Source organism: Cyprinodon variegatus, unplaced genomic scaffold (genome assembly GCF_000732505.1).
Source record: "Cyprinodon variegatus isolate N-32 unplaced genomic scaffold, C_variegatus-1.0 Scaffold253, whole genome shotgun sequence".
NCBI classification, from domain to species: domain Eukaryota; kingdom Metazoa; phylum Chordata; class Actinopteri; order Cyprinodontiformes; family Cyprinodontidae; genus Cyprinodon; species Cyprinodon variegatus.
Genome location: NW_015150706.1, coordinates 844,964 through 864,784, shown reverse-complemented (window position 1 = coordinate 864,784; position 19,821 = coordinate 844,964). Strand labels below are relative to the sequence as shown.

The 19,821-nt window shown below is 38.4% G+C and overlaps 1 protein-coding gene across 2 annotated transcripts in view; it reads left to right on the top strand.

The window, feature by feature from the left end:
- The first annotated feature begins 2,139 nt into the window (after window positions 1-2,139).
- The window catches only part of ankrd12 (ankyrin repeat domain 12), a 51,983-nt gene continuing 34,301 nt past the window's right edge, over window positions 2,140-19,821 (top strand). For both annotated transcript variants that reach the window (XM_015382205.1, XM_015382204.1), the window contains exon 1: window positions 2,140-2,333. The gene's annotated coding sequence lies outside the window, so the exon portion shown is untranslated. The remainder of the gene's footprint in view (window positions 2,334-19,821) is intronic.

The window sequence follows — 19,821 nt, the reverse complement described above, 5'->3', positions numbered from 1 at the left end:
AGCCAACAAACAGCAAATCTGAGGGTATCTTAAGACTAGAGGCAGACAGTTTAGTTTTTCTTTTACACCCTTACAACATAAAACATGTATAACTTACTCATAGATTTCAGAGCTCTGTCAAAGAGCATACAAAAAGGTTTGGCAATACAGTGGAATCCGCTAATAGTGGTCACGGATAATGTAATGAACCGCTTATAGTGTTCAAAAGGCTTGGGACAGAATCATTTCTATACAAATGCTGTTTAAATTATTCGTTTATAGTAATCAAGAAATGCACTTATAGTGTCATTTTTGGCTATTTTATGAATGTAAACGTGCCAAAATAATAAAAAAAATTACGTGTAGCCTAGTTATTTTATTTTTTTACTCCCAAGATTCCTTTCTGGGCGTCTGCTTCTGCCTAGCTAGCTCACATAAAAAGTTGACAAGCGGACAAGTAGAACTAGCTTGCGAGTCATGACCGGAAATGAACGATGAAGAAGAGGAGACTGTATTCCCTTCCAGAGCTGAGATGAGGAATGCAGTTTGCATTTTAAAGACTGGTCTCCTGCATGTTGGTTTCCAAAACTTTGACCTTTTAGATCGTTTTGAAAAAGAAGTGAACTCGGTGTTGGACAACACTCTGATCCAGGGAACCATAAATAAATATGTGAAGTGATTTCTTAATGCGGTGCAGCAGATCCGCAACACAAAACAGAGGTAAGCTAGCTTTAATTTTTTGTAGCCTATGCAGTTATCTTCTATTTTGTTGTTGTATGTTTGTTTCAAACTTCAGACTTGTAAAAAAAAATGCACCAGCTGCACCAAGCTACCAGTTATATCTGCGCAGAACACTGTAATTAAACTTACCGTACATGGTACTGTAATAAAATTCAGTAGATGCGGAAGCTATCCATTTCATTTCATTTTGCTCATTGAAAAACCAGACAAATGGCATTTAGATGATATTCTGCATAAAAATAAGTGAAATAACTGTAAATTCCCATATAGTAATCAACCGCTTATAGTGTTCCAATTGCCTCTGGATGAACGTGACCATTATAAGCAGATTCCACTGTAAAATATTCAAAAATTAGTAAAAATAAGCCTAATCATAAACTTCCCTACTCTTTTTTTTTCCAACATTCACATAATATGTTGTTGAAACTGGTTTGATTTCATTGATGCAGCCTTTTGGTTGTTCTCTTGGGGATGGAAGTAGGAGTGAGAAAATTCTGGGTTTTATTGTACATAAATGCCAATTTGGCTGAATTTATGAATGAATGTGGGCTAATTGTAGTCATTTCTAACCATGCAGCCTTTTGGATGCATGGTAACAGGTGTAATAAACCTCTGGCTTTTCAATTGTTGCAAATGATCACTAGAAATGTTTATATTTTTGTATGTATCCCTATGCGGTCTACTGAAATACTTTAAATATGATTATTTTGGTATTACTGTTAATTAAAATGTTAACACGAGTGTGTGTTAGTATGTAATACTACTTTTGTCACTGCTTTCTTAGCTCTACATTAATACCCTGGTGGCTTTTTTCCTGCTCAGTATGTCCCCCTCCCCCACCTCTCTGCTCTAGACTGATCTGCAACATTATGCCCTGCGACGCATGCGCACTGAGTCCGCCCTGATGCAAATGCCACTGCGCAACCAGTTCAAAGCTGACTCATTCACACAAAGAAATGGCGGGCATTAAACGAGAACAGCACCACACAGTCGTTGGCGCTGGGCCCAAAGTAAAAGCATCCGGCTGTAACATTATTAAATATATCTATTGTGTAACCTAAGCAGCCATCTTTCGAGAAAGTTCCTACTGATAGCGGCACAGCAGCGGAAAAGATGACGTCAAGCGGCCATTCCTGTCGTTGTCTCCCTCTCTTCGATACGAATTCGCCCGATTAAAAAGGGGGGGGAAATGTGTATTCGTTTAACATTCCGCTAATTCGCAAAACGCTAACGAACAAAGAACACTAAAAGTTATAAAAAGTGAGACTTACTCACAGCTTCGACAAAATACCACCTAAAAAAATCGTTTGACACATACCCAGCCAGGCTCTTTCCAGCAGACGGAGGTCTTATAAACTCAGTAGGGACTCGGGGGGTGGGTCACGTGACTCCTCTCGTCCAATCGTGGCGCCCCCTGCGTGTTTTGCTAGGCTTTTCTCGGGAGCGGACGACAGACGAACGGCTGCGATGTTTTCAAAGGCAGCGATGAACGTCACACAGCCGTAGGCTACAGTTAACGCTACAATATTTAGAAAATAACTGTTAATATTACGGGATTTTAAGTTATAGCGGGACGTGGATGAGTCGGTAGAAACGTCTGATCCGGGTCGAAGGTAAGCGCGAGGCAGTTTCCTGATAGTTTTTTTGGATCAATGTTGAGTAGAAATCCCAGTTAGCCGTTTGGCTACATTACAGCGAGCTAACTTGACGTAAACTGCGTGCGAAAATGAACGTTTAAGTGTTTGCGTGGGCTCTGTATAGTTGTGCGCCACGTGCCTTACACACATTGAGTAGTTTATGACATCTAGACCGAGTTACTTTAGTGTCTTTCTTTTCTGTCGTGGCGGACTGCTTGAAAGCGAGGGTTCAGGGAGCAGGTAGGAAAATGTCGGAGCGTAGCAGCTGCTTTCAGAGGCAGTCAGTCAGCGAGGCAGTGACGGGCTGGAAAGGCTGGGGAGGGGAGACGCTGTGAGGGCAGCAAAACGGGCTGCAGTGGGCTTTTGTCTCCAGCATGCTATGTTTTCTATGTTCATTATTGCCTTTTAAAACATTACAAGACCACGCTTAGGTTGTCAGAGAGCAGCAATCGTCTTAATATTCATATATGAACGGCTACAGGTTAAATTCTATAATTATCCGTTGCATGTAAACAAAAGAAAAGGTTAAATTTGGAGAATTTCTTGGTAACAGGTTTCAGTGGGTTAAAAGAAAGCAGAGCAGCATAAACCCTGAAATGGGTGTTGGTGTCTGCAGTGATCTTGCCGCCGTTTATTTACTAAATTCCCCTTTTTTTTGGAGATAATCACCATCAGGTCTGGTGTAATAGGGAATAGGATTTGTTGATACACACAGGGAACTTGCTTAGTTGAAGTAATTAGGAGCCTGATCCTCCTAGAGCTGGCGACTCTGTCATCTTGGGGGTGTGTTTGCCTCATACAAAAGCTGTCTGTTTTCTTTTTTTCTTTTAGAGGACTGGCTAGGCAACGATCAATCCGATTGTAGACATAAAGCTATAAAGGAAAGTGAATAGATGAAAAACATCTGTGTGAATTAGTATTTCATAAAGCTTTCAGATTTCACTTTCACATATTAATATGGATATATACCTCAAAATTTAGATAAAACTTGCAGTCTAATGTGACAAATGGGAGGTAAATGTATTTTTTTTTTCCTTTTTAGTACTGTCAAAATGAACATTAACATCTACTATAAGGTCTTGTGTAAACCAGAGGAGGCTTTTACAAAGATGACTGCAGATGTAGCTGCATGAATGAGGGCATTTGTTCTTTTCATTGTCTTAGAAATACAAGAGCTTGATTTCGACTGTAGTCGGTAATAGTCACACGCCGTTCAATCGCTGGGTTTAATTTTTTTCCTATAATGGTTGATAAATTGAATATAGGTTTATACCCCAGCATTTGCTAAAAGCGTCAAAAATAAGCCTGGAAATTCCCTCCTTTTTGGTTTGTAAATGCATCAAGAAACACCCTTTTTTCGTTAGTAAAATTCAGAAAGAGGTCAGTGACTTATGCTTTTAAGCTTAAATGCCAATCATGCATTTCCTTTTTTTGCATTTTTTTTCCCTTTTAGGCTCAAAACAACTTAATGTATACCGAGGCCATAAGCACAAATTTTAAAGTTCATTCCATTTGATTTAATTGAATATGTTCATATTGGTTAAAGTCCTTACAGAGAAAATCTCTGCTGGGCAGTTGTACCTTTAAAAAACGGTATTTATGTTCCTGAAAGCCTGATTGATGCATCTGTCATCTTTATTATAAGTTTTATTTCTAATATGACCCCTTCAAACGGGGCTGGTCGATATGGCCTAAACATGAAATTTCAGATTTTTTTGCTTTTAATTCGAATTACGATCTATATCCGATTTCCCCCTCCTAACTTATTAAAACCTCTTAATATCCACCTGATTGCCGCTGCTCCGTTGTGCATATCTACATTAAGTACAGAAGCGTGCTTGAAAATAACACATGTTAAACTTTTACCAATACAGACATGTTTATACATCCTTGAAAGCTTAGATTCTCCTCAATTCAACAACTAAGTTCATTGTTTGGACACGGTGAGCACCAAAGCACAATTAATAAAGATATAGCAGCGTATTAAATCAGAATTAAAATAAAGCTTTGACTTCCTACCTTTGAAGCCTTCCTGAAGCCATATTACAAGTCCAATCTTAGGTTGTTTATATTCCATTTCTCCTTAAGGGTCCATAGATAAAAAGTAATCCAGCATATTCATAATAAAAACATTCCATGGTGAGAAAATCGCCACATAAAGTATGCTTTTTACCATCAGAAAAGTCCCACCCTTATGGCTAATGCTAACTGTGTTGCTAATTACCCGAGCTTCCACAAACGTTTCCAGTTTATGTTTTTGTATGTTTGTTTTAATCACCTTCCAGTCTAGGCTTCTAGCCGAGCTTTGTAACTTCTCACGTTCACCGCCATGATTTCGCTTGTCGACCTGCACCAGTGGGAGTAAAACTCCTGCTACAGAAGCTCTGGGGAGCCAAAATTGCGGCCCTATACAAAAAAATTTTCATTTTTTCAAATTTGCCGGCCACAAAAAAATTCTAATTAAATCATTGAATCAATTTTTTGCCCAGGCCTACTTTTCAAGTTTATGCTTGAAAAGGAGTGTGGGATTTGTTACACTAATGATTTACCTCATCAAAAATGTGCATGTTTTCTAAGCCAAAACAAGGCTTTGTTTTTGGTCCACTCTATAAAGCCTCAAACTCAACGCTATTTCTGACATGTAAATTGAAAAAGCTTCCTGGATGGGAAGCAAAACATATTCAAACTTGGAAGCAAAGTCTAGTGGATTGTTTTTTAACTTTTTTGAAATCCTCAAAAATAGTTTCACACAGAAATAACCAGTGTAGGTTAAATTTCGGCAATTTTAAGGTCATACCACAAACTCTTAGATGAATTTTGTCTAGATTATGATAAGGGCCAATCTAGATGTTTTTATCTTTTATTTTGTTTAGTGATTTCTTTGGAATCATTCAGAACAGGGGTTGTTTGTTGGCATTAACCATTGGCCATACACTCTGCTCTAAGTTTTTCTGCGACAGATCAAAATTTGAGCAAGTCAAGAGGTCTTAAAGCTAAGCAGCCTAACCCCGGGATACTACTGAAAACGTTTGTCATCGTCCTCGCCACTGATTCTGCCAAGCGCCCGATTCCACCGGGAGTATTTCAGAGTGGAGCGGTTGGACTCGAATCACCCTAGGAGTTCTTCACCGCGCAGTATAGTAGTATATACATGCAGGCTTTAAATGGAACAATAAAGTGGCCAGTACAAACGGAGTGGCGCATGCCTGCTCTTTATCTGGTCACCTTACCCTTCAGGCTGGGCTTTTCTTCATTTCTGGTATCATCTTATGGCAACCTATTTCCTGCCTGAACTATCATCTCTAATCTAGATTGACGAGGACTTGTTGCCTCAAGTCTGAAATATAGAGCAGCTGCATATTTTAGGGAAGAGTCCTTCTGACCATGCCTCTGGGATGCTTTCAAGAACACTCCGCGGCGCGCCAGGTGCAACCACTCTCATTGGCTAGAATGATTGTGTTCAACAGCGGCAGCTGGGCGTGGACACTCTACGGATGATCCAATGTGTTTTCGCATTTGGTGGGGTAAGCCCTCCAACCTTAGAGGGCTTTAGGCCATTATTTTCTATTACTTAATTGGGTCAAGCAAGGTTACAAGGGGCAACTGAGGTCTACAGCCCTTAATGTTTACTCTGAGTTACTTTCTGACCTCCTGGATGAGTTGTCAATGCTTTCCTGGAGCTTTTCTGGTAAGCAGGTCGTTCCTGGAAAGATTCCCCATATTCCAGCCTTTCTCTGGTTGTGGATAATTATGCTCCTACTCTGATTTGCTGGAGTCCTTCACCCTTAGCAATGGCTTTTTTAACTATTATTAGACAGAATGATGTCAATAACTTTGTAAATTGCGTTGTTCCTCAATTTCTTTAGATCCGGGCACGCTGATTGCACTTTGAGATATTTTAATCCAAGTCATGTTGCTAGGCAGCTTTCATTGCAGCAGTTTCTTTCATTTTCGGCAGAAATGGGTCGTTAGTATAGCTTTTTTTTTTTTTTGTGACGACAAGGTACTCTTTCAGACTTGGACAACATTTTTATTGTCATTTTGTATACACAGAGTGTGTACAAAACGAAATTTTGTTTTAATTATACATTATCAAAAGATTGCAGACGGGTTCTGTTATAGTGGATGATCCACGTTCTGTCCACTGCGGTTATCGTCTTTTTAAAAGTAAAGTATTTTTATTTTTATGGGGAAAGGGGCCAGTAGTCGATCAGCTGATGTTTTGTTTACGTTTATGCTTTTTGATTCTGCTAATAAATCTGAGTCTTGGTGTACTTCGAGCCTTAAATATAAATACTCAACTCTACTAACAGAACCAATAAAGCTTTGAGATGTTTTTCAGGTAAAACACACATTTACATCTTGAATAAATTGGCTTAAATACAAAAAGAATCTCTTAGACATACTAAAGGCTGATTTATACTTTGAAAATAGGTCGTCTGCGTAGCTGTCGCTGTGAACGCAGAGACGTCCCAGCCCCCTTCCGCCAGACACTGCTGCACCTCTCCCAAATTGTAAGTGACCGCAGACAGGAGGCGTCTGATTGGTCAAATCTACATCAGCTCTACACTATGCGTCTCGTGTGTTGTACCCTACCGGCTTGTTTTGTTTGTATGACCGCCATTGGGGAAAACGACTCGTGAATTTGGACCAGCTAGAAGAAAGGTGCGCGAGAACGCCAGAACCCTTTTTCCACCTGGATCCCTGTTCTTTTTTGCCCTTGTGTCCCTCCATTGTCGAAAAAACTTGCCCCCATTTCCTCACCGCCTTGGCCGTGTCTAGACCCACAGCTAGTTTGTGATTTTCCCCTTTTGTGTTGTGGCATGGAATATACATAGCGCAAATGTCTGCGTCATACCTGCGACAAGCTCACTGCGACACAGTGCTGCGGGAGGATAACCAGCCCTTTAGTCCGCATTTTTGTTTCAAGCAATTATCTTCAAGCCATTTAAATAATTTAAATGAATGCTACACTGCTATTTACACATTTTCTAAGCTAAAAAGGGGAAAATGGTGGATCAAATTAACACTGAACTTTAATGGTACACTGAAAAAATAATGCAATCACTTTTGGCATTTACCTAATCATATTTAGTTACTTTAACACAATTGTTTCATTTTAGCAGGGTAGGACATAAAACAATTGTGTTAAAGTAACTAAATATGATTAAGTCATGTCAAAAATGGTTGCATTAGTTTTTTCACTGTAATGTGAACATCTGACATTTTGCATTGTAATTATTTAACAAAACAAAGTCATTGTAAGTTATTGTGCTGCTTTGGATGTAATTTCTTTAATGCGTTTTAGTTTCTCAACCATTTAGATATTGGCCAAGTAAAAAGCCTTCATATTTGATTCTTTGTAGAAAATGTAGACGCATTGAGGAAGGATTTGTGTGAAAGGATTGTCTCTGCACACAGCGTAGATTGTCTTATTATTGTTGTCTCTGCCTGTGTTGATTTACCAGTTTATCCACTTCATTGAACATATATTTACAGGAGTGTGGGTTTTTCTCTAAGATGAGTGTACTGGTAGAAGAGGAAACGGAACAAATGGCAATTAACGAAAACTCCATCTTGAAAAACTATGAATCCAGCCAAAAGTTTATTTTTGTATATTGTGGTTCTCTAAGCTATCAGAGCACTTTTTTTTAATTCTTATTAGTTGTAAAGCAAATCTACTTGTGTTGTACTTCACTTGAGAATGTGTTTCTCAAATAATAAAAAGGTTTTTACTATTTCCTTTTAAGAAACAGGTTCATACAAACCAGTCCTTTCCCTCCAGTCCAGCTGTTACAACAATTTGCCAAATACATGCTATTATCAAGCAGACATCGAGTACATGATATATCACCTTACCAAATATTGATATTTTGATTATAATTGTGATTTGATATAATGGGTAGATCTACTTCACTATTTGAAAGCAGCGGTTAAAGGGTGGGATGAATGGTAGCTAGTTAGTCTAAGACTATTTACTGGTTAAAAAAGGCTGCTGGGCATTTATGAGAAAAAAATAGATGAGCACCAATAAGTCATGTCTTGTAATTAAGTTCATACAAGTGAAAATACATTTCTACATATTTTAATTAAGGGACACACATTTAATACAATTTATGTGATATCTAAACATTTTGTGCATGTCTTAAAGACTGCATTGCTTTTACATTTCAAAACCTCCTGTTTACACTCCTGTTTCTAAATTCATCTTAGGCATTCATCATCTGAAACACATTCAGCTTAATTTTCTGTACCTATCAGCTCTAGCGGCAGTGGGCCTGGCAGATGAAGTGTTGAGGTTCAGCCGTTCATAAAGCAGTGGAGAGCTCCCTCTGCTCTGCACTTTGAGTCTTTTAGAAGTGGGAACTTTTAGGTCAGCTTTGGATTAAAACCAGGTGCATGGTGTAGTTGACTGTAACATTCAACATTTATCATTAAACTGGTACAAGAGGCTCCGCCTTGTATCTTCACGGCTGACTACAAGCAGCTCACAAATACATTTTTTTTTAGTTCGTAATTTAAAGCTAAGAAATGGCGTCTTTTGATGTATACATTTGTTTAACTACGGAATTGCTTCATTTTCTGTTTTGGTTATAAACCACTACTTTGTTTAGATTATCCTTAGACAGCAGAATAGGAACCTGCAGGTTAGATCTCCAGTATTGGCCTTGGCAACCAAATTGTTGTATCTTCAGTTTCTTTGGTAGTTATTCAAGAGGTGTTGCATCTATTAAAGTGAATGTCACTGCATTTATGGAAATGTTCCATTTGTAAGCAGCAGCAGTGAAATATTATTGGGTGGGTGTTAGTTTTTTTTTTCTTTGCACTGTTTTTAAGCAATCTGATTGGAATTTAAAAGTATTTCTATTGCAAGAGAGTAAACGCCATGTTTTCTTTTAAAAAACATCTGGATTTGAAGTCCCAGCTCTTTAAAAAATCTGCATGTCAGCCAATAAAACTTAACATCAGTTAAGAACCTTTAGAGCATTTCATCGTCCATTTGTTTTCTCTGTGGGATCAATAAAGTATTTTTGAATTGATTTTAAAACTGACCAAAATGTTTATGGCATAGTAATTTGCATGTAGGTTACGAGGAAATGTGTTAACCTGCCAAATACTGAATCCAAGCAGTTAATATTGAGATATAGAAGACACTATTTTTGCTAATTACAATTAGATGTGCCCCTCTAGCCGAAAGCCAGAAGGACCACACATAGCATTTGTTTTCTGTAAAATGCATTGACTCATTTTAGAGTTGCTTTCTTAGGCTGATATATATTAACTCAGCTGTGTGTAATACTGAACCACTTTGCTGGTTTGGGGTGTAAATCTGGATTTGGAGCACATTTTGTCAGAAAATAGTGTAGAAAAGAGACTGAATATCTAAAAATATTAATTGTGCCCTTTGTTTTTGTTTGTTTTTTTTTTGGTTGATGTTCAAAGCGTAATTTAGGTCTACTACCTCAGAAGGTGACAGATTTTATATAGATGTTTTGAAACCACCCATACATTGCTGCGGGAAGTAACACGTCCTTTGTCTGCTGTGGGGCTGTAGACCCTCCCCTCAACCTTTTTATTTGCCTTTGTCTCACTGCTACAGCACTTCCTCTGTTTTGGACACAATTCATCCAACTTACCAATATGAATTTTTAGTACCCCTCCTCACAGTAGCACTCAAGCATGGCCAAAAGCAAGGCTTGCATAAAAACAATAAGCATCGCAGCCAGTTATAAAGATGGAAGAAGATAGCAGCTCGATAACGGTAAATCTAAAAACATAAAAACAAACAAATCCTACTCAGTCCTCTGCACAGTATTTACAGAAACTGCTAAAAAAATGAATATCAGCCAGGCTGTTTCCTATATGGGCTTTAATTGGCACATCAACAGTGTCAATATTGTTGATCTGCACAGGCTATCATTTCCATTATGTGCCTTTTGCATATTACCTGTAGTTGTGCAGCTTGATATTTGAAGTAGAAATTATTTCTGTGATGTGGTTCTATTTTTCTAGCTCTCATCGTTCCAACACACTGGCCTAGGCACAATCTGGACAGTAGTTGTTCTGGTGAACTTTGAGCATTACATTCATTAGAATCTGAAGCTAAAGGCAGCAGCGTATACTGGACTGTAACGCCACTGCAGAGACACTTCAGAAACAGAAGCAAATTAGAATTTCAAAAGGATGGAAATCATGAAACCTTACATTTCTATCATGAAATTGGAATGATGTTTTTTTGTTTTTTTTTTTGTTTTTTTTTTAGCAGGTATTGGTTTTAAGCATACATTTAGGCAATTTATACTATGATTTCCAGCTTTTCTTATTGATTTTCGTAGATACATTCACATTGGACAGAAGATCTTATCAAGGCTGCCTCTTAAATTGCTGATCATTTCTGTTACTATAATGAAGCAAAGTTGATTAAACCAGAGACAGTGGCATGGTCAAAGCCTGATGTTTATTCCAGCTGGCACAGATGTGAATTTTTTTTAAGGGCTGGGCTTAATCTGGAAATAAATCTCCTTACTATTCCAGATAATTTTATTCCAGCATTCATTTCTCTGATCAAATCTGATAATTTTCTGCCGTGTAAAAAAAAAAAAAAAAAAACATGAATGCAGAAATGCAGTGGCATTATTTAGCGCTTTAACTTCTGAAAAATCTTTAACGTAAAGCTTTAACGAAATATGAATGCATCTAAAAATATTTTAAGGTTTGCATGTATTAAGGGTGCATAAGAATATCGCTTGTTTTGTTTATATTGTGTTTTTGGTTTTTTTTGCCAGGCAAACTTAGCAATGAAAATTCAGTCGTTTGGAAAATGTAACCATATATCCTCCACACGACACTGTATAAGTGCAACACATATAGGCCTTCATATGCAATATCCTCTCCAGAGACCAGACAGGTTGTAATCCTCTTAGTGGGCACAGTAATGACCAAGGTGCAGTTATATAAGCTCAAGCCGTTTTCCCTCCGTACATGATCTACTTCAGGTGATTGGTTTTCAACACAGCAGGTGTAATTTAGATGTAATTTTGACCAGATAGATTATAGCGTCGGTATTCTTTCCTTTAGTGTTTTTGCACGGCTGTTTGCAGCCAATTAGCTGCATGTTGTTATGCCTCTAAGAGAGAAGGAAAGCATTTCAAACATGCTTTCAGTACTGTTGGTTTTACTGTAGATTTTTATTGGAATGTTTTTTTTATTATTATATTATGCAAATGGTTGAAAGAGAATGTCTCTGAGTAATTTTTTGTGCAGTTTGAGCAAAACTAACCGAAATAGTGTTTTAAAATTATTTCAAAAGAATTCCTTAAAGTATTATTGAAACATTTCATCACCAATAATAGTTGTAACTTAAAACATGGTTTCCTCTTATATAAACTGTGAGTATAGTTCCTCTTTTCATGTTTTCAGCAATCAAACCAGGGTCATGCATTCAGGGAAAACCCCAGAAACGGTCAGTTTTCTGGTCTCACTTTCAAAGTAGTAAAGCTTTGAGTAATATTTTTTTGAGCTGCCAAAGATGGTTAAAGGTTTTTGTGGTTCTAAATCGACCGGGTAGAAGGATGAACTTGGAAGGTAGTGAAAAAAAACAGTATGCGACAGTGGCAGAAATAAGCTGCTTCCTCAGTTTCATGCTGCTTTTATTTCCACTCTTCACTTTCACTTCAGCCAGTCGTTACGTGAACAGGGCTGCAGTTCAAACAAGACTTGAAAGTTAAAGGTGTCGTTACAGTGAAGCAAAGGTCCGGCCAGTCCTAAATCTTGACTGCAGTTCATTAGCCGAATGTGTCCTGGAAGGCCTAGTGTGTTTGTTTTTGACGTGTTAAAGGGTGGAGCCTGCTTATTATACAACACAAGCAGGCCATTTGCTAAATATGTGCAGAACAGTGTTTTTATGCAGCATGTTGAGTTCAATATCTGTGATTAGAGGCTCACTGTTTTAGACTTTGTGACCTTTTCTACAAGACTGCTAATGTAGCATGGGGACAGAAAGAACAGGAGGAGCTTTGTTGAGATCTGATGGCTTTGTGTATTTGTTTGAAAAGCTTAGAGAGATTTCTGTTTGGAATGAACTATGGGGAAAATAAACATGTTGGATAGGGAAAGCAAAAGACTGACGATTCATGACAGTTCATGCGTTCTTCAGTCATGAGCTGCTTTCGATTTGCTGATGCCAAAGAAGGCAGTCATATCCTGTTTACATTGGCTCCATTTGTGGCCATGCTGTCTGCTAATGAGAACCCTACTGCCCTATTTAGGATTTATAAGATTTCCTCTCGGTGGGAACATTTAAACCTCTTTCTATTGATGGTAGATTAAACAGTACCCTAACCCAGGATATTTTTATATAGTTTTTAAATTTTTGTTTCACTTCTCACTGTCAGTTTGCTCTCATTACTATATAATGTTAATTCTCCTTTAACCATGTCTGTGCATGTTTCCACTCTGTTGAAGAAGAGTTATTTGCAACATCAAATTCTTATGTATTCCAAGTTTATTTATGTCAGATGTATGATTGCTTGTATGTGTGTGGCACTGTATCACCAAATCAGTCTCCCCTTATGTATAAAACATATAAGAGGACAGGGTACCCTCCTTTAAAAAGTCTTAAAAGGCATTGAATTCTTCAATATAAAATCAAGGCCTTAATTGGTATTAAAATGTCTTAAATCAGTCTTTCTTAGGTCTTAAAATTGTTACCACACCATAAATAGGACTTTATTTGTAATCCATATCAAACAATAAAATAATTGACAATATTTTTCTTACATTTACCGAACCGCTCGCTGTTATCATTATTGGTTCCGTCCCGATTGGACCTCGGCGTGATGTGCCACTAACTTTTTATCTGGACAACATGGGGAAGTTTTAAATTCAACGAAAAATTTTCTATCCATCCAAGAGCTTTCTGCATTGCTAAAAACACTATCAGGGATTGTAGATGAAGCATGATTGGAATCAAGGCAGTGGTGACACATGTGCGAAGCGTGAAACAAGTTATAGAGAAGCATCAGGTATTCCTCCATTCTGTTCCACCCTAGTCTCTGCAACGCCTCCACAGCATCTCTTTCATCACCAACAGTGCTAGTAGAACCAAATCTCAGGAAAATGTTTGCCGGTATGCCACTAATTAAAGTCCAGAGATTGAGTACGGAACAAAACAAAGTTAAGCCGGGCGTACACTGCAATTTTCGGGGGGGGATTTTCCAGTCGTGCAAGAATTTTTCGATCGGGCCGACTTTCAGCCTGATCGTGCGTCGTGGTGATCAGACAAACATGTTTGATTTTCTCATGACCGTCGTGGGCAAATCGCTCAGTGCGCATGCGCAAACAAGGATGCTTCTGTGAACACAGCAGCATGGCGGGGATGCAATGAGTGAAGTGTAGTTCTGTCTGTAAAATTGAAATACCCTAGTAGCCTTGTTTGCTCAGCCATGTCATTTTTCTAAATATGTTGTCGCCTTTTCTTTTTGGGGCTTTCAGCACAAAATTGCACAAATTGCCAAGGCGGCACGTTTCACTATAGTGAGCTTAATAATCCCCTTCTATTTGTTTGGCTTCCGGATAGACGAGTCCGAGTAGCACCATCTCACTGCAGTGCTCAGTCCGACGTGGTTTTTAGTCGTATAGTGTGAGCAGATAGATCGCATGAGAGTGTCGGGCCGAACATACATTGTGAGCAGTTAGTGAGCATACACTGTGCAATTTTGTATTTTTTTTTTTCAGTCATTGCACAGAGGTACTGCTCACACGGTACGACTATCCGCAGGGTTTAGTCGTACCGTGTGAGCAGTACCTCCGTACAACGATTGAAAAAATCGCACAGTGTATGCCCGGCTTTAGTGAATTCAGTTCAGTAGTTGTTAAAAATGTTATTTGTTTGGTTTTAGCTTTATTCCTATGGAAAGTTTTTCAAAATTTGAAACATATCTAAAAGTAATGGTTTATGTTAAAATAAAAAATTGGGGTAAATTTGTTGCAACCAGGTTTTTCTTGTGATTATTGTCAAGTTGGTCTTAAATTTTCATTTTAAGTGGCATTAAAAAGTCTTAAAAAGTCTTGAATTTAACTTGCCTTATGCTGTAGGAACCCTAGAGGAGTAATAAAGCAGAAGTAAAGCAGGGTTTTCGCCTGGACTGTTAATGAGCTGGATTTTTTTTTTTTTTTTTGTCTGCTGTACCCATATCTTCTCTCTCATTTGCTTCTTTGCCAACTAAGCCCACTCCTATTTCTTCGATATTTACTCCAGGTTTGGGAGGCAATCTTAATATCTTCTCGTCATTTCCAAACTGTCAAACTGACCCAGTTAGACATCACATTGATCCGCTATGGTGGGGCTCGGGGAACAGTGGTGGCTATGCACCGGCACTGAAATTATGCTGTGTTTTGGGGAGAAGCATTTCCCATCCAAGTTGTTTGGAAATCCTTCTGAACCAGAATGCTGTCGTCTTTTAGTTTCTTTCAGTCTTTCACCTTCCTTCAAGTGCTCAGAATGCGTCTGAGTTAATCTCTTAAAGTTTTTTGAGTTCCAAACAACCCACCTGCGACCGAGGGGCGGCTTTGGAACTTTCAGCGCATGTACATATGAGTATTTCAATGTCAACATGGCATGTCCACATGTCTACAGAAAGCGCAGTACAATTCTTCATTATTTTCACATAGAAAATCCAGGCAGGAATTGGTTTTTACATTCAGAGCTGTTTTATGAAGCATACCACATACATAGCAGTGCACTTAGAAGTAAATCAGAATGTACAGGTTTAAACTAGAGAGTGTATTCTTTACATGGAGCCCAGAACTTTAATATTACTCCATTTGGTTCAAAAGCTATAAAAGTTTGAATTTGGAGAGACCTGATTAGAGAACTTTATTGATGGTTGAGTCTGAAAGCAGGGGGTTCACGCTGTCCTTAGCACTTTCTCATGTATTTTGTACAAATAAAGAAGTGTATGTGTTTAAGAACACCCATTTCCGCTCTCATTACTAACATTAAAAATTAGCATATCAGCCTAATTTCACTTTGGCTGCATAGTGACCTGCTGCCTGCAAGAAACATTGTAAAACACTTTTTTGCATAAAGTTGTTACCTAATTATAAAACATTTATGCTGAGATTGCCCAACCAACTCAATTCAATTCAGTTTATTTCTATAGCGCCAATTCACAACACATGTCATCTCAAGGCACTTTACAGTTCACCAGATCATACAGTCAAATCCATTAAAAGTTTTCTATCTAAGGAAAACCAGTTGAGTGCATCGACTCATTGACTCGGAGGCAATCCCTCATACTAAGCATGCTTGTTGCGACAGTGGAGAGGAAAAACTCCCTTTTAACAGGAAGGTGCCTCCAGCAGAACCTGGCTCAGTGTGGGCACAGCGCTGGTGCAGAGATGGACTTAGCCAGATGATGTCGGAGGTCTCCGTTTATAAGTGGTTATCGGTTGTTTCTAATAAAGCCAAATGTGATTCCCAGAGCTGGACTGATGGTAGTTTAATTTACTTCATGGTTATACATTTCTCGTCTAAAATCCCGTGTCCAACTAGTCCCTAATATTATAGTCAAGGTCATTTTGGGGGAAATCCCTTCCCTGTCGGTTTCACATAATCATTTGAGATGTGACCTTTACTCCTGTCCTTTACAATGTTGAAAGGGATTCTCTGTTTGAGCTGCATGAGTCTGTGGCTGTTTTCACACTTTGGTTTCATGTTTTCATAAATGGAGTATTGAGAAAAAGAAACGTAGACCAGCCTCAGTAAGACATGATTTGCCCTCAGCCTCATCTGAGCTTACTTGCCTCTTGTGTCTACAGTAGTATTAAAAACAACCACTCAGAGGAAATAAGCTGGTCACTTTTAGCACTAATACAAAGGGTTCAACATGCCCCGATTCACTCTCTGGTGCCATGAATTCAGCAGTGAGGTTGCTTCTAAGAAACTAGAGTTACTTCTAGAGAGTAGCTCAAAGTAACCAGGCCTAACAATAACTGCATTGAGGTTCCTGTCAGTCAAATGTCTCTTTACGTTTCCTACAGATGCTGGACCCAGACTGAATATAATAATAATAATAATAATACATTTTATTTAAAAAGGCGCCTTTCTGGACACTCAATGTCACCGTACAAAAACATGAAAAGTGCCAGAAAAAATAAAAATAATAATTATAAAGACATTTAAAAACATTTAAAAAATACAGAGGCTGTGACAGTGAAATTGATATGTAGAATTTAGTCCATCTTTATTTTCATGCATCATTACTTGTTGCTGCATTTGTTGGTAATTTGACAAATATTTAAAAAAATATTGAGACAAATTATTTGTTGAGCTTGAGGAGGTGTGTGAATGTGGCCACAAGTGCTTTGCTGAAATTTAGATGGGCTTTTTTTAAACTGCTTGGAAGTGAAGACTTTAATAAAAATCAGTCTAAAGTGACGAAATCAGAGTTTTTATTGTAATATTCCTTGTATGTTCAAATGCTAACCTATGGATTATAAGTCTTCACCAAACAAACATCTTAAATCCACTGCTGAAACTAGTTCATTTTCTTGAGAAAGCTGTGACAAAAGGAAAAATACAAATTAATAAATGTTGCTGGGGAAAAAATCCTCTGGGTTAATGTTGATCGTCAGGCATAATAGTAATACCAATATCTATGTCCGGCCATTTTTTTTTTATCTCATTGTATCCCTAGTTTAATTTATCTTGTACAGATCTAAGATTGTCAGGTTGTACTTGAGTTTTTCCATGGACTTAATTTTAATTTTCCCTTCCCACTGATTAGGAAATACAAAAATGAGCAAAGCCAGAGATCTCTCCCATCATTAGTTTGCCTTCAGGCTGCAGTACAGTCATTTCTGTCTCCTCCTTGTCTGCCTTTCATGCCTCTTTGTACTCTGTTTTTCCTCAAAGAGATGAACAGCTCTTATTTTTATTAGAAATTTAGATTTAGGAGGTTATTTTGCCTGACTGGGTCAGCTCTGCTCTGTGCCCTGGATTCTGGCCTGTCTGGCTTTCTTGCGGAACCTTGTTGGAAACGCTAGAATAGTTCAAAATAAAAGATAACCCATTACATATTTGATGGTACCAGATCTGCTCGGGTGGTCATATCTGCTCGGGCCCTGCGCATGCTACTTATGTTGCACTGTATGATTGGCTGAACGTTGCCACGATGACGCAAAACATTGTGGTTGACCGGACAATATAACATGATAATAACATGACGCAGCAGCCATAACGCAGCATCCATGTGCCGAGTCAGGAGCATCTGTAGTGTTGGTGTGTATAATGACCAATGAAGTTTTACCTGGTTGATAACAAAACTGAAAGAAATACATGTTTATGTGAACAAAGTAACTGCAAGACTGCGGTATGAAGGGAGGAGCTGGTTAGCCTCAAGAGTTTAGCCTATTTTAGCTCAGTCAGCTACCCATATTAAGCTACGCTACTGTTAACTTTGTTAACAACAACTGTTCATTTCCACAAGTAAACTGCTTTATTTTTTTTCTAAAATCTCCTCAAAAGTCCTTTTTAAGCTGTTCCATTGTCATCCTCTGCCCTAAGATCCTAATACAAAGAACAAAAACGTACTGAGACTTTTTGTGTCACCTTATGAAATGGCAGAGCTCACTCTATTAGAACGCAGTACTTTCCTTTAAGACTCTGAATGACTGTTTTCTACTTTCTGCTACTTTAGATCGCCAATGAAACTTAAAATAATCGTACATAAGGTAATGAGTTGAAACTCTGGAAAAGATTTGCTTGTTAAGAAACGCCTGCAGTACAGTTTGTCAGAGTGGTGTTGCCATATTGTGACGTCATTGGCAGGTGTAGGGCCTCGAGCAGATCTGGTACCTACACCGTAACACTGACTTGGAGACAACACAGGGGTTTGGAAGCATCATCAGCCAAAGGGAGCCACACATATGATTGGATCGACAGCCTATCAAAGATAATTAGAGCTGATGTTCATTAATGGAGTCAAGTTTGGGTTATCAAAATTAAAACTGACACATTATCCCTTGTAGCCGAACTTTTCAAACTGTGTGGATAGTTGCTTGTAAAACAAACAAAAAAAAAATAATGGAACAATCCAAGTGGTCCTTTCTATTTTAAATGTCTTTAGGTCTGTTGCTCATGGTCTTTATATTCACTTTCATCTCTGAAATTTATATGGCCATAGTCAAAGTACTTAAAATGTTATGTCAGAGGTCATGGAAGGAGAGGTCAGAGCTTTTTTCTGTGTGTCCAAATCTGGTGGACTGCGAGGCCCTATGGAGATGTCTTCCACGTGTTCAGGCCTGAGCCATAGTCTGACTGGAATTCAACACAGCAGGGGAATAACTCTTGGTCACATATCTGTACTTTGCCAATAAGTGTTTAGTTAGCCACTAATTTTCCAAGGTCTCCTACTTAAAAGGATGAGGTCTGTAATCTTTATCAAAGGTGCACAATGAGAGAGAGAACAAAAGTCCCAGAAACTGAAAACCACTGCAGGTTTTCTAATGAAATCCTTTGCAATTTATGGTGGCAAATGAGTGTATGATCAGTAACAAAGGTTCAAATTAATACTTTGTTATATTGACACTAACAAAGGTCAGACGTTTCATTTAAAGCCCCTGTCACACCTTGATGAATTAAGCAGCCTATGTCTGATGTAAAAAAAAAAAAAACGTTGCCAGGCAACATGGACCTTTATTTCGCTCCACAAATGTTCTATGGGCTTGAGGTCTGAGGACTGGCTAGGCCACTCCAGGACCTTAAATGCTTTTTACAGAGCCTCTCCTTCATTGTCTGAGTGATGTGTTTGGATTCATTGTCGTACTGAAAGACTCAGCAATGTTCCTACATTTCTGTAATACTTGCACTAATGGAAGGAGGGGCTATAATTCATAAGATGTGGGGCCCCTTTGAATTTTCCTTAACACCCATCAGCCGTCCTCTCCTCTCGTTTGCAGAAAAGCAGCCCCAAAGCATAATGTTCCCACCCCCATGCTTAACAGCAGGTATGGTGTTCTAGTGATTTAACTCTGCATTATTCTTCCTCTAAGCTTCACAAGCTAAGTTTGTGCTAAAATCTATCTAGTTCTGGGATTTTTACTCACTGTCTCATAATCATTCTGAGAACTTGATCAAAGCGCTTTACACTACATTCAGTCATTCAGCCATTCACTCCCACCAATGGCAAACCACATTGTAGCAGCTGACCTGAGGCTCACTGACAGAAGTGAGGCTGCTACCAGTCCTTCCAACCACCTTTAGTAGGCAACAAGAGTGAAGTGTCTTGCCCAAGGACACAATGGAGCCGGGGCTTGACCCGACAACCCTCCGATTTTTTTATATAGATAGATAGATAGATAGATAGATAGATAGCATTTATTGTCACTGAACAGAATTCAACGAAATTTCCATTGCAGCTCCCGTATATATATATATATATATATATATATATATATATAC